The 22540-nt window shown below is 44.9% G+C and overlaps 1 protein-coding gene and 31 non-coding genes across 32 annotated transcripts in view; 16 read left to right on the top strand and 16 right to left on the bottom strand.

The window, feature by feature from the left end:
* LOC146681888 (OX-2 membrane glycoprotein-like) overlaps positions 1-22540 on the top strand; it is an 88524-nt gene that overhangs the window by 12888 nt on the left and 53096 nt on the right. The gene's annotated exons all lie outside the window — the stretch shown is intronic.
* On the bottom strand, positions 706-824 carry LOC146681944 (5S ribosomal RNA). Its single transcript, XR_014918468.1, has one exon. It is a non-coding gene; the product is annotated as a 5S ribosomal RNA (ribosomal RNA).
* Positions 1182-1300, top strand: LOC146681943 (5S ribosomal RNA). The gene has a single exon (XR_014918421.1). It is a non-coding gene; the product is annotated as a 5S ribosomal RNA (ribosomal RNA).
* Positions 2143-2261, bottom strand: LOC146681942 (5S ribosomal RNA). The gene has a single exon (XR_014918467.1). It is a non-coding gene; the product is annotated as a 5S ribosomal RNA (ribosomal RNA).
* On the top strand, positions 2619-2737 carry LOC146681941 (5S ribosomal RNA). Its single transcript, XR_014918369.1, has one exon. It is a non-coding gene; the product is annotated as a 5S ribosomal RNA (ribosomal RNA).
* On the bottom strand, positions 3580-3698 carry LOC146681940 (5S ribosomal RNA). Its single transcript, XR_014918466.1, has one exon. It is a non-coding gene; the product is annotated as a 5S ribosomal RNA (ribosomal RNA).
* Positions 4056-4174, top strand: LOC146681939 (5S ribosomal RNA). The gene has a single exon (XR_014918397.1). It is a non-coding gene; the product is annotated as a 5S ribosomal RNA (ribosomal RNA).
* Positions 5017-5135, bottom strand: LOC146681938 (5S ribosomal RNA). The gene has a single exon (XR_014918465.1). It is a non-coding gene; the product is annotated as a 5S ribosomal RNA (ribosomal RNA).
* On the top strand, positions 5493-5611 carry LOC146681937 (5S ribosomal RNA). The gene has a single exon (XR_014918414.1). It is a non-coding gene; the product is annotated as a 5S ribosomal RNA (ribosomal RNA).
* Positions 6390-6508, bottom strand: LOC146681936 (5S ribosomal RNA). Its single transcript, XR_014918464.1, has one exon. It is a non-coding gene; the product is annotated as a 5S ribosomal RNA (ribosomal RNA).
* On the top strand, positions 6866-6984 carry LOC146681935 (5S ribosomal RNA). The gene has a single exon (XR_014918413.1). It is a non-coding gene; the product is annotated as a 5S ribosomal RNA (ribosomal RNA).
* LOC146681934 (5S ribosomal RNA) lies at positions 7822-7940 on the bottom strand. Its single transcript, XR_014918463.1, has one exon. It is a non-coding gene; the product is annotated as a 5S ribosomal RNA (ribosomal RNA).
* On the top strand, positions 8298-8416 carry LOC146681933 (5S ribosomal RNA). Its single transcript, XR_014918368.1, has one exon. It is a non-coding gene; the product is annotated as a 5S ribosomal RNA (ribosomal RNA).
* On the bottom strand, positions 9254-9372 carry LOC146681932 (5S ribosomal RNA). The gene has a single exon (XR_014918348.1). It is a non-coding gene; the product is annotated as a 5S ribosomal RNA (ribosomal RNA).
* Positions 9730-9848, top strand: LOC146681931 (5S ribosomal RNA). Its single transcript, XR_014918420.1, has one exon. It is a non-coding gene; the product is annotated as a 5S ribosomal RNA (ribosomal RNA).
* LOC146681930 (5S ribosomal RNA) lies at positions 10691-10809 on the bottom strand. The gene has a single exon (XR_014918462.1). It is a non-coding gene; the product is annotated as a 5S ribosomal RNA (ribosomal RNA).
* On the top strand, positions 11167-11285 carry LOC146681929 (5S ribosomal RNA). Its single transcript, XR_014918411.1, has one exon. It is a non-coding gene; the product is annotated as a 5S ribosomal RNA (ribosomal RNA).
* Positions 12064-12182, bottom strand: LOC146681928 (5S ribosomal RNA). The gene has a single exon (XR_014918461.1). It is a non-coding gene; the product is annotated as a 5S ribosomal RNA (ribosomal RNA).
* LOC146681927 (5S ribosomal RNA) lies at positions 12540-12658 on the top strand. The gene has a single exon (XR_014918410.1). It is a non-coding gene; the product is annotated as a 5S ribosomal RNA (ribosomal RNA).
* LOC146681926 (5S ribosomal RNA) lies at positions 13501-13619 on the bottom strand. The gene has a single exon (XR_014918460.1). It is a non-coding gene; the product is annotated as a 5S ribosomal RNA (ribosomal RNA).
* LOC146681925 (5S ribosomal RNA) lies at positions 13977-14095 on the top strand. The gene has a single exon (XR_014918409.1). It is a non-coding gene; the product is annotated as a 5S ribosomal RNA (ribosomal RNA).
* On the bottom strand, positions 14933-15051 carry LOC146681924 (5S ribosomal RNA). Its single transcript, XR_014918459.1, has one exon. It is a non-coding gene; the product is annotated as a 5S ribosomal RNA (ribosomal RNA).
* LOC146681923 (5S ribosomal RNA) lies at positions 15409-15527 on the top strand. The gene has a single exon (XR_014918367.1). It is a non-coding gene; the product is annotated as a 5S ribosomal RNA (ribosomal RNA).
* LOC146681922 (5S ribosomal RNA) lies at positions 16370-16488 on the bottom strand. Its single transcript, XR_014918352.1, has one exon. It is a non-coding gene; the product is annotated as a 5S ribosomal RNA (ribosomal RNA).
* LOC146681921 (5S ribosomal RNA) lies at positions 16846-16964 on the top strand. The gene has a single exon (XR_014918408.1). It is a non-coding gene; the product is annotated as a 5S ribosomal RNA (ribosomal RNA).
* LOC146681920 (5S ribosomal RNA) lies at positions 17802-17920 on the bottom strand. Its single transcript, XR_014918458.1, has one exon. It is a non-coding gene; the product is annotated as a 5S ribosomal RNA (ribosomal RNA).
* On the top strand, positions 18278-18396 carry LOC146681919 (5S ribosomal RNA). The gene has a single exon (XR_014918366.1). It is a non-coding gene; the product is annotated as a 5S ribosomal RNA (ribosomal RNA).
* Positions 19239-19357, bottom strand: LOC146681918 (5S ribosomal RNA). Its single transcript, XR_014918350.1, has one exon. It is a non-coding gene; the product is annotated as a 5S ribosomal RNA (ribosomal RNA).
* LOC146681917 (5S ribosomal RNA) lies at positions 19715-19833 on the top strand. Its single transcript, XR_014918407.1, has one exon. It is a non-coding gene; the product is annotated as a 5S ribosomal RNA (ribosomal RNA).
* On the bottom strand, positions 20671-20789 carry LOC146681916 (5S ribosomal RNA). The gene has a single exon (XR_014918457.1). It is a non-coding gene; the product is annotated as a 5S ribosomal RNA (ribosomal RNA).
* LOC146681915 (5S ribosomal RNA) lies at positions 21147-21265 on the top strand. The gene has a single exon (XR_014918365.1). It is a non-coding gene; the product is annotated as a 5S ribosomal RNA (ribosomal RNA).
* On the bottom strand, positions 22103-22221 carry LOC146681914 (5S ribosomal RNA). Its single transcript, XR_014918347.1, has one exon. It is a non-coding gene; the product is annotated as a 5S ribosomal RNA (ribosomal RNA).

Here is a 22540-nt window from a genome sequence, read left to right as displayed (position 1 = left end):
TCTTCAAGCGTTACATCAATATCACTGTACATGCACAGAGCACCTGTAGATGTTTTTGTGCAAACACTCACAATTGTTTATGACGTGAATATTGCTGCATTAAGTATGCATTATAACTGTGCTGTCATGGGCAGCTATTAAAAATAAAAGTAGAAACTAATCAATATGCTTCACTCTAAATTGTTTTTTAAATCCCAATAAATGGGTTACAGTATCTACATGAACCCCGTTGTCGAGGAAGCCTCTCACTTACGGCCATACCAGCCTGTTCTCATCTGATCTCTGAAGGTAACCAGGGGCGGTCCTGCATAGTCGCGTCACCTTCACCTTGCTCCATGTTAGAAACTCCATGATATCGTGTTCCCTGCTCAGGGTAGCACACTGATGCGCATTTATTCAGTATTCTTCGGGGCCGCAGTCGGCAGCCAATAAGAGTTAAAACTCGTTGCACAAGAGTGTCAGGTTGACACTGTGCCCGCTGCACGCTACAAGGTTAACGAGTTCCTCACTATTGAGCCCAGACGGACTAGCCGTAGACATTCTCTACATTTACAGAATAAATAAGTTTGTGTATTTCCTAAATATTTCGTTCCTGCTGTTCTTTTGTTTTGCACAAAAGGGAAATGTTGTCATGAAGCTTTTCCTCAAGCTGCCTACACTGAGTGAGCAGCGGCGCCCTCTGCAGTTTGTGTGTGGGAGTGCAAAAGCTTACAGCACCTGGTATTCCCAGGCGGTCTCCCATCCAAGTACTGACCAGGCCCGACCCTGCTTAGCTTCCGAGATCAGACGAGATCGGGCGTGTTCAGGGTGGTATGGCCGTAAGCGAGGGAAACCCGCTATAAAAGACCTTTTATACTTGGCAAATGTCACGCACTTTAAAATATAGGATTGTACTAAGCTTCACATGTTACAGCGAAAACATGCAAACCTTTGTTGTGAACTGCAGCTTCAACACTGAGCTGCAAAAATGCTTTTCCCGCGGTAACGTCACCATAATAACACATGTTACTTTCTCACAGCACAGTGTTAAAGTGACAGAGAGCACACAGTGTGTTAGGACCATTTGGAAGTCCAACATTTTTGTGCTTTGGACAATTCAACTTATATACAGGACATAAAAACCTAAGCATGACTGCGTCATCACAGCATGTATAAAGAGGCTGTTTGTGAAGCAGTCCGTCGCTTACGGCCACACCACCCTGAACGCGCCCGATCTCGTCTGATCTCGGAAGCCAAGCTGGGTCGGGCCTGGTCGGTACTTGGATGGGAGACTTCCTGGGAATACCAGGTGCCGTAAGCTTTTGCATTTCAACACACAAATGACAGTTTAAATAGTGAAACGGATCTGAGGCACTCTTTAAGCTCATTTTCCAATAGGATGGTTAGTGAGTCTTGCGCAAAGAGCTCTTCCACTCATGTAGTAATGTCAAATTCTTCAAGCGTTACATCAATATCACTGTACATGCACAGAGCACCTGTAGATGTTTTTGTGCAAACACTCACAATTGTTTATGACGTGAATATTGCAGCATTAAGTATGCATTATAACTGTGCTGTCATGGGCAGCTATTAAAAATAAAAGTAGAAACTAATCAATATGCTTCACTCTAAATTGTTTTTTAAATCCCAATAAATGGGTTACAGTATCTACATGAACCCCGTTGTCGAGGAAGCCTCTCACTTACGGCCATACCAGCCTGTTCTCATCTGATCTCTGAAGGTAACCAGGGGCGGTCCTGCATAGTCGCGTCACCTTCACCTTGCTCCATGTTAGAAACTCCATGATATCGTGTTCCCTGCTCAGGGTAGCACACTGATGCGCATTTATTCAGTATTCTTCGGGGCCGCAGTCGGCAGCCAATAAGAGTTAAAACTCGTTGCACAAGAGTGTCAGGTTGACACTGTGCCCGCTGCACGCTACAAGGTTAACGAGTTCCTCACTATTGAGCCCAGACGGACTAGCCGTAGACATTCTCTACATTTACAGAATAAATAAGTTTGTGTATTTCCTAAATATTTCGTTCCTGCTGTTCTTTTGTTTTGTTTTGCACAAAAGGGAAATGTTGTCATGAAGCTTTTCCTCAAGCTGCCTCCACTGAGTGAGCAGCGGCGCCCTCTGCAGTTTGTGTGTGGGAGTGCAAAAGCTTACAGCACCTGGTATTCCCAGGCGGTCTCCCATCCAAGTACTGACCAGGCCCGACCCTGCTTAGCTTCCGAGATCAGACGAGATCGGGCGTGTTCAGGGTGGTATGGCCGTAAGCGAGGGAAACCCGCTATAAAAGACCTTTTATACTTGGCAAATGTCACGCACTTTAAAATATAGAATTGTACTAAGCTTCACATGTTACAGCGAAAACATGCAAACCTTTGTTGTGAACTGCAGCTTCAACACTGAGCTGCAAAAATGCTTTTCCCGCGGTAACGTCACCATAATAACACATGTTACTTTCTCACAGCACAGTGTTAAAGTGACAGAGAGCACACAGTGTGTTAGGACCATTTGGAAGTCCAACATTTTTGTGCTTTGGACAATTCAACTTATATACAGGACATAAAAACCTAAGCATGACTGCGTCATCACAGCATGTATAAAGAGGCTGTTTGTGAAGCAGTCCGTCGCTTACGGCCACACCACCCTGAACGCGCCCGATCTCGTCTGATCTCGGAAGCCAAGCTGGGTCGGGCCTGGTCAGTACTTGGATGGGAGACTTCCTGGGAATACCAGGTGCCGTAAGCTTTTGCATTTCAACACACAAATGACAGTTTAAATAGTGAAACGGATCTGAGGCACTCTTTAAGCTCATTTTCCAATAGGATGGTTAGTGAGTCTTGCGCAAAGAGCTCTTCCACTCATGTAGTAATGTCAAATTCTTCAAGCGTTACATCAATATCACTGTACATGCACAGAGCACCTGTAGATGTTTTTGTGCAAACACTCACAATTGTTTATGACGTGAATATTGCTGCATTAAGTATGCATTATAACTGTGCTGTCATGGGCAGCTATTAAAAATAAAAGTAGAAACTAATCAATATGCTTCACTCTAAATTGTTTTTTAAATCCCAATAAATGGGTTACAGTATCTACATGAACCCCGTTGTCGAGGAAGCCTCTCACTTACGGCCATACCAGCCTGTTCTCATCTGATCTCTGAAGGTAACCAGGGGCGGTCCTGCATAGTCGCGTCACCTTCACCTTGCTCCATGTTAGAAACTCCATGATATCGTGTTCCCTGCTCAGGGTAGCACACTGATGCGCATTTATTCAGTATTCTTCGGGGCCGCAGTCGGCAGCCAATAAGAGTTAAAACTCGTTGCACAAGAGTGTCAGGTTGACACTGTGCCCGCTGCACGCTACAAGGTTAACGAGTTCCTCACTATTGAGCCCAGACGGACTAGCCGTAGACATTCTCTACATTTACAGAATAAATAAGTTTGTGTATTTCCTAAATATTTCGTTCCTGCTGTTCTTTTGTTTTGTTTTGCACAAAAGGGAAATGTTGTCATGAAGCTTTTCCTCAAGCTGCCTCCACTGAGTGAGCAGCGGCGCCCTCTGCAGTTTGTGTGTGGGAGTGCAAAAGCTTACAGCACCTGGTATTCCCAGGCGGTCTCCCATCCAAGTACTGACCAGGCCCGACCCTGCTTAGCTTCCGAGATCAGACGAGATCGGGCGTGTTCAGGGTGGTATGGCCGTAAGCGAGGGAAACCCGCTATAAAAGACCTTTTATACTTGGCAAATGTCACGCACTTTAAAATATAGAATTGTACTAAGCTTCACATGTTACAGCGAAAACATGCAAACCTTTGTTGTGAACTGCAGCTTCAACACTGAGCTGCAAAAATGCTTTTCCCGCGGTAACGTCACCATAATAACACATGTTACTTTCTCACAGCACAGTGTTAAAGTGACAGAGAGCACACAGTGTGTTAGGACCATTTGGAAGTCCAACATTTTTGTGCTTTGGACAATTCAACTTATATACAGGACATAAAAACCTAAGCATGACTGCGTCATCACAGCATGTATAAAGAGGCTGTTTGTGAAGCAGTCCGTCGCTTACGGCCACACCACCCTGAACGCACCCGATCTCGTCTGATCTCGGAAGCCAAGCTGGGTCGGGCCTGGTCGGTACTTGGATGGGAGACTTCCTGGGAATACCAGGTGCCGTAAGCTTTTGCATTTCAACACACAAATGACAGTTTAAATAGTGAAACGGATCTGAGGCACTCTTTAAGCTCATTTTCCAATAGGATGGTTAGTGAGTCTTGCGCAAAGAGCTCTTCCACTCATGTAGTAATGTCAAATTCTTCAAGCGTTACATCAGTATCACTGTACATGCACAGAGCACCTGTAGATGTTTTTGTGCAAACACTCACAATTGTTTATGACGTGAATATTGCTGCATTAAGTATGCATTATAACTGTGCTGTCATGGGCAGCTATTAAAAATAAAAGTAGAAACTAATCAATATGCTTCACTCTAAATTGTTTTTTAAATCCCAATAAATGGGTTACAGTATCTACATGAACCCCGTTGTCGAGGAAGCCTCTCACTTACGGCCATACCAGCCTGTTCTCATCTGATCTCTGAAGGTAACCAGGGGCGGTCCTGCATAGTCGCGTCACCTTCACCTTGCTCCATGTTAGAAACTCCATGATATCGTGTTCCCTGCTCAGGGTAGCACACTGATGCGCATTTATTCAGTATTCTTCGGGGCCGCAGTCGGCAGCCAATAAGAGTTAAAACTCGTTGCACAAGAGTGTCAGGTTGACACTGTGCCCGCTGCACGCTACAAGGTTAACGAGTTCCTCACTATTGAGCCCAGACGGACTAGCCGTAGACATTCTCTACATTTACAGAATAAATAAGTTTGTGTATTTCCTAAATATTTCGTTCCTGCTGTTCTTTTGTTTTGTTTTGCACAAAAGGGAAATGTTGTCATGAAGCTTTTCCTCAAGCTGCCTCCACTGAGTGAGCAGCGGCGCCCTCTGCAGTTTGTGTGTGGGAGTGCAAAAGCTTACAGCACCTGGTATTCCCAGGCGGTCTCCCATCCAAGTACTGACCAGGCCCGACCCTGCTTAGCTTCCGAGATCAGACGAGATCGGGCGTGTTCAGGGTGGTATGGCCGTAAGCGAGGGAAACCCGCTATAAAAGACCTTTTATACTTGGCAAATGTCACGCACTTTAAAATATAGAATTGTACTAAGCTTCACATGTTACAGCGAAAACATGCAAACCTTTGTTGTGAACTGCAGCTTCAACACTGAGCTGCAAAAATGCTTTTCCCGCGGTAACGTCACCATAATAACACATGTTACTTTCTCACAGCACAGTGTTAAAGTGACAGAGAGCACACAGTGTGTTAGGACCATTTGGAAGTCCAACATTTTTGTGCTTTGGACAATTCAACTTATATACAGGACATAAAAACCTAAGCATGACTGCGTCATCACAGCATGTATAAAGAGGCTGTTTGTGAAGCAGTCCCTCGCTTACGGCCACACCACCCTGAACGCGCCCGATCTCGTCTGATCTCGGAAGCCAAGCTGGGTCGGGCCTGGTCAGTACTTGGATGGGAGACTTTCTGGGAATACCAGGTGCCGTAAGCTTTTGCATTTCAACACACAAATGACAGTTTAAATAGTGAAACGGATCTGAGGCACTCTTTAAGCTCATTTTCCAATAGGATGGTTAGTGAGTCTTGCGCAAAGAGCTCTTCCACTCATGTAGTAATGTCAAATTCTTCAAGCGTTACATCAATATCACTGTACATGCACAGAGCACCTGTAGATGTTTTTGTGCAAACACTCACAATTGTTTATGACGTGAATATTGCTGCATTAAGTATGCATTATAACTGTGCTGTCATGGGCAGCTATTAAAAATAAAAGTAGAAACTAATCAATATGCTTCACTCTAAATTGTTTTTTAAATCCCAATAAATGGGTTACAGTATCTACATGAACCCCGTTGTCGAGGAAGCCTCTCACTTACGGCCATACCAGCCTGTTCTCATCTGATCTCTGAAGGTAACCAGGGGCGGTCCTGCATAGTCGCGTCACCTTCACCTTGCTCCATGTTAGAAACTCCATGATATCGTGTTCCCTGCTCAGGGTAGCACACTGATGCGCATTTATTCAGTATTCTTCGGGGCCGCAGTCGGCAGCCAATAAGAGTTAAAACTCGTTGCACAAGAGTGTCAGGTTGACGTAGACATTCTCTACATTTACAGAATAAATAAGTTTGTGTATTTCCTAAATATTTCGTTCCTGCTGTTCTTTTGTTTTGTTTTGCACAAAAGGGAAATGTTGTCATGAAGCTTTTCCTCAAGCTGCCTCCACTGAGTGAGCAGCGGCGCCCTCTGCAGTTTGTGTGTGGGAGTGCAAAAGCTTACAGCACCTGGTATTCCCAGGCGGTCTCCCATCCAAGTACTGACCAGGCCCGACCCTGCTTAGCTTCCGAGATCAGACGAGATCGGGCGTGTTCAGGGTGGTATGGCCGTAAGCGAGGGAAACCCGCTATAAAAGACCTTTTATACTTGGCAAATGTCACGCACTTTAAAATATAGAATTGTACTAAGCTTCACATGTTACAGCGAAAACATGCAAACCTTTGTTGTGAACTGCAGCTTCAACACTGAGCTGCAAAAATGCTTTTCCCGCGGTAACGTCACCATAATAACACATGTTACTTTCTCACAGCACAGTGTTAAAGTGACAGAGAGCACACAGTGTGTTAGGACCATTTGGAAGTCCAACATTTTTGTGCTTTGGACAATTCAACTTATATACAGGACATAAAAACCTAAGCATGACTGCGTCATCACAGCATGTATAAAGAGGCTGTTTGTGAAGCAGTCCCTCGCTTACGGCCACACCACCCTGAACGCGCCCGATCTCGTCTGATCTCGGAAGCCAAGCTGGGTCGGGCCTGGTCAGTACTTGGATGGGAGACTTTCTGGGAATACCAGGTGCCGTAAGCTTTTGCATTTCAACACACAAATGACAGTTTAAATAGTGAAACGGATCTGAGGCACTCTTTAAGCTCATTTTCCAATAGGATGGTTAGTGAGTCTTGCGCAAAGAGCTCTTCCACTCATGTAGTAATGTCAAATTCTTCAAGCGTTACATCAGTATCACTGTACATGCACAGAGCACCTGTAGATGTTTTTGTGCAAACACTCACAATTGTTTATGACGTGAATATTGCTGCATTAAGTATGCATTATAACTGTGCTGTCATGGGCAGCTATTAAAAATAAAAGTAGAAACTAATCAATATGCTTCACTCTAAATTGTTTTTTAAATCCCAATAAATGGGTTACAGTATCTACATGAACCCCGTTGTCGAGGAAGCCTCTCACTTACGGCCATACCAGCCTGTTCTCATCTGATCTCTGAAGGTAACCAGGGGCGGTCCTGCATAGTCGCGTCACCTTCACCTTGCTCCATGTTAGAAACTCCATGATATCGTGTTCCCTGCTCAGGGTAGCACACTGATGCGCATTTATTCAGTATTCTTCGGGGCCGCAGTCGGCAGCCAATAAGAGTTAAAACTCGTTGCACAAGAGTGTCAGGTTGACACTGTGCCCGCTGCACGCTACAAGGTTAACGAGTTCCTCACTATTGAGCCCAGACGGACTAGCCGTAGACATTCTCTACATTTACAGAATAAATAAGTTTGTGTATTTCCTAAATATTTCGTTCCTGCTGTTCTTTTGTTTTGCACAAAAGGGAAATGTTGTCATGAAGCTTTTCCTCAAGCTGCCTCCACTGAGTGAGCAGCGGCGCCCTCTGCAGTTTGTGTGTGGGAGTGCAAAAGCTTACAGCACCTGGTATTCCCAGGCGGTCTCCCATCCAAGTACTGACCAGGCCCGACCCTGCTTAGCTTCCGAGATCAGACGAGATCGGGCGTGTTCAGGGTGGTATGGCCGTAAGCGAGGGAAACCCGCTATAAAAGACCTTTTATACTTGGCAAATGTCACGCACTTTAAAATATAGGATTGTACTAAGCTTCACATGTTACAGCGAAAACATGCAAACCTTTGTTGTGAACTGCAGCTTCAACACTGAGCTGCAAAAATGCTTTTCCCGCGGTAACGTCACCATAATAACACATGTTACTTTCTCACAGCACAGTGTTAAAGTGACAGAGAGCACACAGTGTGTTAGGACCATTTGGAAGTCCAACATTTTTGTGCTTTGGACAATTCAACTTATATACAGGACATAAAAACCTAAGCATGACTGCGTCATCACAGCATGTATAAAGAGGCTGTTTGTGAAGCAGTCCGTCGCTTACGGCCACACCACCCTGAACGCGCCCGATCTCGTCTGATCTCGGAAGCCAAGCTGGGTCGGGCCTGGTCAGTACTTGGATGGGAGACTTCCTGGGAATACCAGGTGCCGTAAGCTTTTGCATTTCAACACACAAATGACAGTTTAAATAGTGAAACGGATCTGAGGCACTCTTTAAGCTCATTTTCCAATAGGATGGTTAGTGAGTCTTGCGCAAAGAGCTCTTCCACTCATGTAGTAATGTCAAATTCTTCAAGCGTTACATCAGTATCACTGTACATGCACAGAGCACCTGTAGATGTTTTTGTGCAAACACTCACAATTGTTTATGACGTGAATATTGCTGCATTAAGTATGCATTATAACTGTGCTGTCATGGGCAGCTATTAAAAATAAAAGTAGAAACTAATCAATATGCTTCACTCTAAATTGTTTTTTAAATCCCAATAAATGGGTTACAGTATCTACATGAACCCCGTTGTCGAGGAAGCCTCTCACTTACGGCCATACCAGCCTGTTCTCATCTGATCTCTGAAGGTAACCAGGGGCGGTCCTGCATAGTCGCGTCACCTTCACCTTGCTCCATGTTAGAAACTCCATGATATCGTGTTCCCTGCTCAGGGTAGCACACTGATGCGCATTTATTCAGTATTCTTCGGGGCCGCAGTCGGCAGCCAATAAGAGTTAAAACTCGTTGCACAAGAGTGTCAGGTTGACACTGTGCCCGCTGCACGCTACAAGGTTAACGAGTTCCTCACTATTGAGCCCAGACGGACTAGCCGTAGACATTCTCTACATTTACAGAATAAATAAGTTTGTGTATTTCCTAAATATTTCGTTCCTGCTGTTCTTTTGTTTTGCACAAAAGGGAAATGTTGTCATGAAGCTTTTCCTCAAGCTGCCTCCACTGAGTGAGCAGCGGCGCCCTCTGCAGTTTGTGTGTGGGAGTGCAAAAGCTTACAGCACCTGGTATTCCCAGGCGGTCTCCCATCCAAGTACTGACCAGGCCCGACCCTGCTTAGCTTCCGAGATCAGACGAGATCGGGCGTGTTCAGGGTGGTATGGCCGTAAGGGAGGGAAACCCGCTATAAAAGACCTTTTATACTTGGCAAATGTCACGCACTTTAAAATATAGGATTGTACTAAGCTTCACATGTTACAGCGAAAACATGCAAACCTTTGTTGTGAACTGCAGCTTCAACACTGAGCTGCAAAAATGCTTTTCCCGCGGTAACGTCACCATAATAACACATGTTACTTTCTCACAGCACAGTGTTAAAGTGACAGAGAGCACACAGTGTGTTAGGACCATTTGGAAGTCCAACATTTTTGTGCTTTGGACAATTCAACTTATATACAGGACATAAAAACCTAAGCATGACTGCGTCATCACAGCATGTATAAAGAGGCTGTTTGTGAAGCAGTCCGTCGCTTACGGCCACACCACCCTGAACGCGCCCGATCTCGTCTGATCTCGGAAGCCAAGCTGGGTCGGGCCTGGTCGGTACTTGGATGGGAGACTTCCTGGGAATACCAGGTGCCGTAAGCTTTTGCATTTCAACACACAAATGACAGTTTAAATAGTGAAACGGATCTGAGGCACTCTTTAAGCTCATTTTCCAATAGGATGGTTAGTGAGTCTTGCGCAAAGAGCTCTTCCACTCATGTAGTAATGTCAAATTCTTCAAGCGTTACATCAATATCACTGTACATGCACAGAGCACCTGTAGATGTTTTTGTGCAAACACTCACAATTGTTTATGACGTGAATATTGCAGCATTAAGTATGCATTATAACTGTGCTGTCATGGGCAGCTATTAAAAATAAAAGTAGAAACTAATCAATATGCTTCACTCTAAATTGTTTTTTAAATCCCAATAAATGGGTTACAGTATCTACATGAACCCCGTTGTCGAGGAAGCCTCTCACTTACGGCCATACCAGCCTGTTCTCATCTGATCTCTGAAGGTAACCAGGGGCGGTCCTGCATAGTCGCGTCACCTTCACCTTGCTCCATGTTAGAAACTCCATGATATCGTGTTCCCTGCTCAGGGTAGCACACTGATGCGCATTTATTCAGTATTCTTCGGGGCCGCAGTCGGCAGCCAATAAGAGTTAAAACTCGTTGCACAAGAGTGTCAGGTTGACACTGTGCCCGCTGCACGCTACAAGGTTAACGAGTTCCTCACTATTGAGCCCAGACGGACTAGCCGTAGACATTCTCTACATTTACAGAATAAATAAGTTTGTGTATTTCCTAAATATTTCGTTCCTGCTGTTCTTTTGTTTTGTTTTGCACAAAAGGGAAATGTTGTCATGAAGCTTTTCCTCAAGCTGCCTCCACTGAGTGAGCAGCGGCGCCCTCTGCAGTTTGTGTGTGGGAGTGCAAAAGCTTACAGCACCTGGTATTCCCAGGCGGTCTCCCATCCAAGTACTGACCAGGCCCGACCCTGCTTAGCTTCCGAGATCAGACGAGATCGGGCGTGTTCAGGGTGGTATGGCCGTAAGCGAGGGAAACCCGCTATAAAAGACCTTTTATACTTGGCAAATGTCACGCACTTTAAAATATAGAATTGTACTAAGCTTCACATGTTACAGCGAAAACATGCAAACCTTTGTTGTGAACTGCAGCTTCAACACTGAGCTGCAAAAATGCTTTTCCCGCGGTAACGTCACCATAATAACACATGTTACTTTCTCACAGCACAGTGTTAAAGTGACAGAGAGCACACAGTGTGTTAGGACCATTTGGAAGTCCAACATTTTTGTGCTTTGGACAATTCAACTTATATACAGGACATAAAAACCTAAGCATGACTGCGTCATCACAGCATGTATAAAGAGGCTGTTTGTGAAGCAGTCCCTCGCTTACGGCCACACCACCCTGAACGCGCCCGATCTCGTCTGATCTCGGAAGCCAAGCTGGGTCGGGCCTGGTCAGTACTTGGATGGGAGACTTTCTGGGAATACCAGGTGCCGTAAGCTTTTGCATTTCAACACACAAATGACAGTTTAAATAGTGAAACGGATCTGAGGCACTCTTTAAGCTCATTTTCCAATAGGATGGTTAGTGAGTCTTGCGCAAAGAGCTCTTCCACTCATGTAGTAATGTCAAATTCTTCAAGCGTTACATCAATATCACTGTACATGCACAGAGCACCTGTAGATGTTTTTGTGCAAACACTCACAATTGTTTATGACGTGAATATTGCTGCATTAAGTATGCATTATAACTGTGCTGTCATGGGCAGCTATTAAAAATAAAAGTAGAAACTAATCAATATGCTTCACTCTAAATTGTTTTTTAAATCCCAATAAATGGGTTACAGTATCTACATGAACCCCGTTGTCGAGGAAGCCTCTCACTTACGGCCATACCAGCCTGTTCTCATCTGATCTCTGAAGGTAACCAGGGGCGGTCCTGCATAGTCGCGTCACCTTCACCTTGCTCCATGTTAGAAACTCCATGATATCGTGTTCCCTGCTCAGGGTAGCACACTGATGCGCATTTATTCAGTATTCTTCGGGGCCGCAGTCGGCAGCCAATAAGAGTTAAAACTCGTTGCACAAGAGTGTCAGGTTGACGTAGACATTCTCTACATTTACAGAATAAATAAGTTTGTGTATTTCCTAAATATTTCGTTCCTGCTGTTCTTTTGTTTTGTTTTGCACAAAAGGGAAATGTTGTCATGAAGCTTTTCCTCAAGCTGCCTCCACTGAGTGAGCAGCGGCGCCCTCTGCAGTTTGTGTGTGGGAGTGCAAAAGCTTACAGCACCTGGTATTCCCAGGCGGTCTCCCATCCAAGTACTGACCAGGCCCGACCCTGCTTAGCTTCCGAGATCAGACGAGATCGGGCGTGTTCAGGGTGGTATGGCCGTAAGCGAGGGAAACCCGCTATAAAAGACCTTTTATACTTGGCAAATGTCACGCACTTTAAAATATAGAATTGTACTAAGCTTCACATGTTACAGCGAAAACATGCAAACCTTTGTTGTGAACTGCAGCTTCAACACTGAGCTGCAAAAATGCTTTTCCCGCGGTAACGTCACCATAATAACACATGTTACTTTCTCACAGCACAGTGTTAAAGTGACAGAGAGCACACAGTGTGTTAGGACCATTTGGAAGTCCAACATTTTTGTGCTTTGGACAATTCAACTTATATACAGGACATAAAAACCTAAGCATGACTGCGTCATCACAGCATGTATAAAGAGGCTGTTTGTGAAGCAGTCCCTCGCTTACGGCCACACCACCCTGAACGCGCCCGATCTCGTCTGATCTCGGAAGCCAAGCTGGGTCGGGCCTGGTCAGTACTTGGATGGGAGACTTTCTGGGAATACCAGGTGCCGTAAGCTTTTGCATTTCAACACACAAATGACAGTTTAAATAGTGAAACGGATCTGAGGCACTCTTTAAGCTCATTTTCCAATAGGATGGTTAGTGAGTCTTGCGCAAAGAGCTCTTCCACTCATGTAGTAATGTCAAATTCTTCAAGCGTTACATCAATATCACTGTACATGCACAGAGCACCTGTAGATGTTTTTGTGCAAACACTCACAATTGTTTATGACGTGAATATTGCTGCATTAAGTATGCATTATAACTGTGCTGTCATGGGCAGCTATTAAAAATAAAAGTAGAAACTAATCAATATGCTTCACTCTAAATTGTTTTTTAAATCCCAATAAATGGGTTACAGTATCTACATGAACCCCGTTGTCGAGGAAGCCTCTCACTTACGGCCATACCAGCCTGTTCTCATCTGATCTCTGAAGGTAACCAGGGGCGGTCCTGCATAGTCGCGTCACCTTCACCTTGCTCCATGTTAGAAACTCCATGATATCATGTTCCCTGCGCAGGGTAGCACACTGATGCGCATTTATTCAGTATTCTTCGGGGCCGCAGTCGGCAGCCAATAAGAGTTAAAACTCGTTGCACAAGAGTGTCAGGTTGACACTGTGCCCGCTGCACGCTACAAGGTTAACGAGTTCCTCACTATTGAGCCCAGACGGACTAGCCGTAGACATTCTCTACATTTACAGAATAAATAAGTTTGTGTATTTCCTAAATATTTCGTTCCTGCTGTTCTTTTGTTTTGTTTTGCACAAAAGGGAAATGTTGTCATGAAGCTTTTCCTCAAGCTGCCTCCACTGAGTGAGCAGCGGCGCCCTCTGCAGTTTGTGTGTGGGAGTGCAAAAGCTTACAGCACCTGGTATTCCCAGGCGGTCTCCCATCCAAGTACTGACCAGGCCCGACCCTGCTTAGCTTCCGAGATCAGACGAGATCGGGCGTGTTCAGGGTGGTATGGCCGTAAGCGAGGGAAACCCGCTATAAAAGACCTTTTATACTTGGCAAATGTCACGCACTTTAAAATATAGAATTGTACTAAGCTTCACATGTTACAGCGAAAACATGCAAACCTTTGTTGTGAACTGCAGCTTCAACACTGAGCTGCAAAAATGCTTTTCCCGCGGTAACGTCACCATAATAACACATGTTACTTTCTCACAGCACAGTGTTAAAGTGACAGAGAGCACACAGTGTGTTAGGACCATTTGGAAGTCCAACATTTTTGTGCTTTGGACAATTCAACTTATATACAGGACATAAAAACCTAAGCATGACTGCGTCATCACAGCATGTATAAAGAGGCTGTTTGTGAAGCAGTCCCTCGCTTACGGCCACACCACCCTGAACGCGCCCGATCTCGTCTGATCTCGGAAGCCAAGCTGGGTCGGGCCTGGTCAGTACTTGGATGGGAGACTTTCTGGGAATACCAGGTGCCGTAAGCTTTTGCATTTCAACACACAAATGACAGTTTAAATAGTGAAACGGATCTGAGGCACTCTTTAAGCTCATTTTCCAATAGGATGGTTAGTGAGTCTTGCGCAAAGAGCTCTTCCACTCATGTAGTAATGTCAAATTCTTCAAGCGTTACATCAGTATCACTGTACATGCACAGAGCACCTGTAGATGTTTTTGTGCAAACACTCACAATTGTTTATGACGTGAATATTGCTGCATTAAGTATGCATTATAACTGTGCTGTCATGGGCAGCTATTAAAAATAAAAGTAGAAACTAATCAATATGCTTCACTCTAAATTGTTTTTTAAATCCCAATAAATGGGTTACAGTATCTACATGAACCCCGTTGTCGAGGAAGCCTCTCACTTACGGCCATACCAGCCTGTTCTCATCTGATCTCTGAAGGTAACCAGGGGCGGTCCTGCATAGTCGCGTCACCTTCACCTTGCTCCATGTTAGAAACTCCATGATATCGTGTTCCCTGCTCAGGGTAGCACACTGATGCGCATTTATTCAGTATTCTTCGGGGCCGCAGTCGGCAGCCAATAAGAGTTAAAACTCGTTGCACAAGAGTGTCAGGTTGACACTGTGCCCGCTGCACGCTACAAGGTTAACGAGTTCCTCACTATTGAGCCCAGACGGACTAGCCGTAGACATTCTCTACATTTACAGAATAAATAAGTTTGTGTATTTCCTAAATATTTCGTTCCTGCTGTTCTTTTGTTTTGCACAAAAGGGAAATGTTGTCATGAAGCTTTTCCTCAAGCTGCCTCCACTGAGTGAGCAGCGGCGCCCTCTGCAGTTTGTGTGTGGGAGTGCAAAAGCTTACAGCACCTGGTATTCCCAGGCGGTCTCCCATCCAAGTACTGACCAGGCCCGACCCTGCTTAGCTTCCGAGATCAGACGAGATCGGGCGTGTTCAGGGTGGTATGGCCGTAAGCGAGGGAAACCCGCTATAAAAGACCTTTTATACTTGGCAAATGTCACGCACTTTAAAATATAGGATTGTACTAAGCTTCACATGTTACAGCGAAAACATGCAAACCTTTGTTGTGAACTGCAGCTTCAACACTGAGCTGCAAAAATGCTTTTCCCGCGGTAACGTCACCATAATAACACATGTTACTTTCTCACAGCACAGTGTTAAAGTGACAGAGAGCACACAGTGTGTTAGGACCATTTGGAAGTCCAACATTTTTGTGCTTTGGACAATTCAACTTATATACAGGACATAAAAACCTAAGCATGACTGCGTCATCACAGCATGTATAAAGAGGCTGTTTGTGAAGCAGTCCGTCGCTTACGGCCACACCACCCTGAACGCGCCCGATCTCGTCTGATCTCGGAAGCCAAGCTGGGTCGGGCCTGGTCAGTACTTGGATGGGAGACTTCCTGGGAATACCAGGTGCCGTAAGCTTTTGCATTTCAACACACAAATGACAGTTTAAATAGTGAAACGGATCTGAGGCACTCTTTAAGCTCATTTTCCAATAGGATGGTTAGTGAGTCTTGCGCAAAGAGCTCTTCCACTCATGTAGTAATGTCAAATTCTTCAAGCGTTACATCAATATCACTGTACATGCACAGAGCACCTGTAGATGTTTTTGTGCAAACACTCACAATTGTTTATGACGTGAATATTGCTGCATTAAGTATGCATTATAACTGTGCTGTCATGGGCAGCTATTAAAAATAAAAGTAGAAACTAATCAATATGCTTCACTCTAAATTGTTTTTTAAATCCCAATAAATGGGTTACAGTATCTACATGAACCCCGTTGTCGAGGAAGCCTCTCACTTACGGCCATACCAGCCTGTTCTCATCTGATCTCTGAAGGTAACCAGGGGCGGTCCTGCATAGTCGCGTCACCTTCACCTTGCTCCATGTTAGAAACTCCATGATATCATGTTCCCTGCGCAGGGTAGCACACTGATGCGCATTTATTCAGTATTCTTCGGGGCCGCAGTCGGCAGCCAATAAGAGTTAAAACTCGTTGCACAAGAGTGTCAGGTTGACACTGTGCCCGCTGCACGCTACAAGGTTAACGAGTTCCTCACTATTGAGCCCAGACGGACTAGCCGTAGACATTCTCTACATTTACAGAATAAATAAGTTTGTGTATTTCCTAAATATTTCGTTCCTGCTGTTCTTTTGTTTTGTTTTGCACAAAAGGGAAATGTTGTCATGAAGCTTTTCCTCAAGCTGCCTCCACTGAGTGAGCAGCGGCGCCCTCTGCAGTTTGTGTGTGGGAGTGCAAAAGCTTACAGCACCTGGTATTCCCAGGCGGTCTCCCATCCAAGTACTGACCAGGCTCGACCCTGCTTAGCTTCCGAGATCAGACGAGATCGGGCGTGTTCAGGGTGGTATGGCCGTAAGCGAGGGAAACCCGCTATAAAAGACCTTTTATACTTGGCAAATGTCACGCACTTTAAAATATAGAATTGTACTAAGCTTCACATGTTACAGCGAAAACATGCAAACCTTTGTTGTGAACTGCAGCTTCAACACTGAGCTGCAAAAATGCTTTTCCCGCGGTAACGTCACCATAATAACACATGTTACTTTCTCACAGCACAGTGTTAAAGTGACAGAGAGCACACAGTGTGTTAGGACCATTTGGAAGTCCAACATTTTTGTGCTTTGGACAATTCAACTTATATACAGGACATAAAAACCTAAGCATGACTGCGTCATCACAGCATGTATAAAGAGGCTGTTTGTGAAGCAGTCCCTCGCTTACGGCCACACCACCCTGAACGCGCCCGATCTCGTCTGATCTCGGAAGCCAAGCTGGGTCGGGCCTGGTCAGTACTTGGATGGGAGACTTTCTGGGAATACCAGGTGCCGTAAGCTTTTGCATTTCAACACACAAATGACAGTTTAAATAGTGAAACGGATCTGAGGCACTCTTTAAGCTCATTTTCCAATAGGATGGTTAGTGAGTCTTGCGCAAAGAGCTCTTCCACTCATGTAGTAATGTCAAATTCTTCAAGCGTTACATCAGTATCACTGTACATGCACAGAGCACCTGTAGATGTTTTTGTGCAAACACTCACAATTGTTTATGACGTGAATATTGCTGCATTAAGTATGCATTATAACTGTGCTGTCATGGGCAGCTATTAAAAATAAAAGTAGAAACTAATCAATATGCTTCACTCTAAATTGTTTTTTAAATCCCAATAAATGGGTTACAGTATCTACATGAACCCCGTTGTCGAGGAAGCCTCTCACTTACGGCCATACCAGCCTGTTCTCATCTGATCTCTGAAGGTAACCAGGGGCGGTCCTGCATAGTCGCGTCACCTTCACCTTGCTCCATGTTAGAAACTCCATGATATCGTGTTCCCTGCTCAGGGTAGCACACTGATGCGCATTTATTCAGTATTCTTCGGGGCCGCAGTCGGCAGCCAATAAGAGTTAAAACTCGTTGCACAAGAGTGTCAGGTTGACACTGTGCCCGCTGCACGCTACAAGGTTAACGAGTTCCTCACTATTGAGCCCAGACGGACTAGCCGTAGACATTCTCTACATTTACAGAATAAATAAGTTTGTGTATTTCCTAAATATTTCGTTCCTGCTGTTCTTTTGTTTTGCACAAAAGGGAAATGTTGTCATGAAGCTTTTCCTCAAGCTGCCTCCACTGAGTGAGCAGCGGCGCCCTCTGCAGTTTGTGTGTGGGAGTGCAAAAGCTTACAGCACCTGGTATTCCCAGGCGGTCTCCCATCCAAGTACTGACCAGGCCCGACCCTGCTTAGCTTCCGAGATCAGACGAGATCGGGCGTGTTCAGGGTGGTATGGCCGTAAGCGAGGGAAACCCGCTATAAAAGACCTTTTATACTTGGCAAATGTCACGCACTTTAAAATATAGGATTGTACTAAGCTTCACATGTTACAGCGAAAACATGCAAACCTTTGTTGTGAACTGCAGCTTCAACACTGAGCTGCAAAAATGCTTTTCCCGCGGTAACGTCACCATAATAACACATGTTACTTTCTCACAGCACAGTGTTAAAGTGACAGAGAGCACACAGTGTGTTAGGACCATTTGGAAGTCCAACATTTTTGTGCTTTGGACAATTCAACTTATATACAGGACATAAAAACCTAAGCATGACTGCGTCATCACAGCATGTATAAAGAGGCTGTTTGTGAAGCAGTCCGTCGCTTACGGCCACACCACCCTGAACGCGCCCGATCTCGTCTGATCTCGGAAGCCAAGCTGGGTCGGGCCTGGTCAGTACTTGGATGGGAGACTTCCTGGGAATACCAGGTGCCGTAAGCTTTTGCATTTCAACACACAAATGACAGTTTAAATAGTGAAACGGATCTGAGGCACTCTTTAAGCTCATTTTCCAATAGGATGGTTAGTGAGTCTTGCGCAAAGAGCTCTTCCACTCATGTAGTAATGTCAAATTCTTCAAGCGTTACATCAATATCACTGTACATGCACAGAGCACCTGTAGATGTTTTTGTGCAAACACTCACAATTGTTTATGACGTGAATATTGCTGCATTAAGTATGCATTATAACTGTGCTGTCATGGGCAGCTATTAAAAATAAAAGTAGAAACTAATCAATATGCTTCACTCTAAATTGTTTTTTAAATCCCAATAAATGGGTTACAGTATCTACATGAACCCCGTTGTCGAGGAAGCCTCTCACTTACGGCCATACCAGCCTGTTCTCATCTGATCTCTGAAGGTAACCAGGGGCGGTCCTGCATAGTCGCGTCACCTTCACCTTGCTCCATGTTAGAAACTCCATGATATCATGTTCCCTGCGCAGGGTAGCACACTGATGCGCATTTATTCAGTATTCTTCGGGGCCGCAGTCGGCAGCCAATAAGAGTTAAAACTCGTTGCACAAGAGTGTCAGGTTGACACTGTGCCCGCTGCACGCTACAAGGTTAACGAGTTCCTCACTATTGAGCCCAGACGGACTAGCCGTAGACATTCTCTACATTTACAGAATAAATAAGTTTGTGTATTTCCTAAATATTTCGTTCCTGCTGTTCTTTTGTTTTGTTTTGCACAAAAGGGAAATGTTGTCATGAAGCTTTTCCTCAAGCTGCCTCCACTGAGTGAGCAGCGGCGCCCTCTGCAGTTTGTGTGTGGGAGTGCAAAAGCTTACAGCACCTGGTATTCCCAGGCGGTCTCCCATCCAAGTACTGACCAGGCTCGACCCTGCTTAGCTTCCGAGATCAGACGAGATCGGGCGTGTTCAGGGTGGTATGGCCGTAAGCGAGGGAAACCCGCTATAAAAGACCTTTTATACTTGGCAAATGTCACGCACTTTAAAATATAGAATTGTACTAAGCTTCACATGTTACAGCGAAAACATGCAAACCTTTGTTGTGAACTGCAGCTTCAACACTGAGCTGCAAAAATGCTTTTCCCGCGGTAACGTCACCATAATAACACATGTTACTTTCTCACAGCACAGTGTTAAAGTGACAGAGAGCACACAGTGTGTTAGGACCATTTGGAAGTCCAACATTTTTGTGCTTTGGACAATTCAACTTATATACAGGACATAAAAACCTAAGCATGACTGCGTCATCACAGCATGTATAAAGAGGCTGTTTGTGAAGCAGTCCCTCGCTTACGGCCACACCACCCTGAACGCGCCCGATCTCGTCTGATCTCGGAAGCCAAGCTGGGTCGGGCCTGGTCAGTACTTGGATGGGAGACTTTCTGGGAATACCAGGTGCCGTAAGCTTTTGCATTTCAACACACAAATGACAGTTTAAATAGTGAAACGGATCTGAGGCACTCTTTAAGCTCATTTTCCAATAGGATGGTTAGTGAGTCTTGCGCAAAGAGCTCTTCCACTCATGTAGTAATGTCAAATTCTTCAAGCGTTACATCAGTATCACTGTACATGCACAGAGCACCTGTAGATGTTTTTGTGCAAACACTCACAATTGTTTATGACGTGAATATTGCTGCATTAAGTATGCATTATAACTGTGCTGTCATGGGCAGCTATTAAAAATAAAAGTAGAAACTAATCAATATGCTTCACTCTAAATTGTTTTTTAAATCCCAATAAATGGGTTACAGTATCTACATGAACCCCGTTGTCGAGGAAGCCTCTCACTTACGGCCATACCAGCCTGTTCTCATCTGATCTCTGAAGGTAACCAGGGGCGGTCCTGCATAGTCGCGTCACCTTCACCTTGCTCCATGTTAGAAACTCCATGATATCGTGTTCCCTGCTCAGGGTAGCACACTGATGCGCATTTATTCAGTATTCTTCGGGGCCGCAGTCGGCAGCCAATAAGAGTTAAAACTCGTTGCACAAGAGTGTCAGGTTGACACTGTGCCCGCTGCACGCTACAAGGTTAACGAGTTCCTCACTATTGAGCCCAGACGGACTAGCCGTAGACATTCTCTACATTTACAGAATAAATAAGTTTGTGTATTTCCTAAATATTTCGTTCCTGCTGTTCTTTTGTTTTGCACAAAAGGGAAATGTTGTCATGAAGCTTTTCCTCAAGCTGCCTCCACTGAGTGAGCAGCGGCGCCCTCTGCAGTTTGTGTGTGGGAGTGCAAAAGCTTACAGCACCTGGTATTCCCAGGCGGTCTCCCATCCAAGTACTGACCAGGCCCGACCCTGCTTAGCTTCCGAGATCAGACGAGATCGGGCGTGTTCAGGGTGGTATGGCCGTAAGCGAGGGAAACCCGCTATAAAAGACCTTTTATACTTGGCAAATGTCACGCACTTTAAAATATAGGATTGTACTAAGCTTCACATGTTACAGCGAAAACATGCAAACCTTTGTTGTGAACTGCAGCTTCAACACTGAGCTGCAAAAATGCTTTTCCCGCGGTAACGTCACCATAATAACACATGTTACTTTCTCACAGCACAGTGTTAAAGTGACAGAGAGCACACAGTGTGTTAGGACCATTTGGAAGTCCAACATTTTTGTGCTTTGGACAATTCAACTTATATACAGGACATAAAAACCTAAGCATGACTGCGTCATCACAGCATGTATAAAGAGGCTGTTTGTGAAGCAGTCCGTCGCTTACGGCCACACCACCCTGAACGCGCCCGATCTCGTCTGATCTCGGAAGCCAAGCTGGGTCGGGCCTGGTCAGTACTTGGATGGGAGACTTCCTGGGAATACCAGGTGCCGTAAGCTTTTGCATTTCAACACACAAATGACAGTTTAAATAGTGAAACGGATCTGAGGCACTCTTTAAGCTCATTTTCCAATAGGATGGTTAGTGAGTCTTGCGCAAAGAGCTCTTCCACTCATGTAGTAATGTCAAATTCTTCAAGCGTTACATCAGTATCACTGTACATGCACAGAGCACCTGTAGATGTTTTTGTGCAAACACTCACAATTGTTTATGACGTGAATATTGCTGCATTAAGTATGCATTATAACTGTGCTGTCATGGGCAGCTATTAAAAATAAAAGTAGAAACTAATCAATATGCTTCACTCTAAATTGTTTTTTAAATCCCAATAAATGGGTTACAGTATCTACATGAACCCCGTTGTCGAGGAAGCCTCTCACTTACGGCCATACCAGCCTGTTCTCATCTGATCTCTGAAGGTAACCAGGGGCGGTCCTGCATAGTCGCGTCACCTTCACCTTGCTCCATGTTAGAAACTCCATGATATCGTGTTCCCTGCTCAGGGTAGCACACTGATGCGCATTTATTCAGTATTCTTCGGGGCCGCAGTCGGCAGCCAATAAGAGTTAAAACTCGTTGCACAAGAGTGTCAGGTTGACACTGTGCCCGCTGCACGCTACAAGGTTAACGAGTTCCTCACTATTGAGCCCAGACGGACTAGCCGTAGACATTCTCTACATTTACAGAATAAATAAGTTTGTGTATTTCCTAAATATTTCGTTCCTGCTGTTCTTTTGTTTTGCACAAAAGGGAAATGTTGTCATGAAGCTTTTCCTCAAGCTGCCTCCACTGAGTGAGCAGCGGCGCCCTCTGCAGTTTGTGTGTGGGAGTGCAAAAGCTTACAGCACCTGGTATTCCCAGGCGGTCTCCCATCCAAGTACTGACCAGGCCCGACCCTGCTTAGCTTCCGAGATCAGACGAGATCGGGCGTGTTCAGGGTGGTATGGCCGTAAGGGAGGGAAACCCGCTATAAAAGACCTTTTATACTTGGCAAATGTCACGCACTTTAAAATATAGGATTGTACTAAGCTTCACATGTTACAGCGAAAACATGCAAACCTTTGTTGTGAACTGCAGCTTCAACACTGAGCTGCAAAAATGCTTTTCCCGCGGTAACGTCACCATAATAACACATGTTACTTTCTCACAGCACAGTGTTAAAGTGACAGAGAGCACACAGTGTGTTAGGACCATTTGGAAGTCCAACATTTTTGTGCTTTGGACAATTCAACTTATATACAGGACATAAAAACCTAAGCATGACTGCGTCATCA

Source organism: Copadichromis virginalis, linkage group LG23 (assembly GCF_057382275.1).
Source record: "Copadichromis virginalis isolate Kocher_CV1m ecotype Utaka linkage group LG23, C_Virginalis_male_GT1.1, whole genome shotgun sequence".
In the NCBI taxonomy this organism is placed as follows: Eukaryota; Metazoa; Chordata; class Actinopteri; order Cichliformes; family Cichlidae; genus Copadichromis; species Copadichromis virginalis.
The sequence above is the reverse complement of the archived record's forward strand: the minus strand, read 5'-3'. Positions and strand labels throughout refer to the sequence as shown.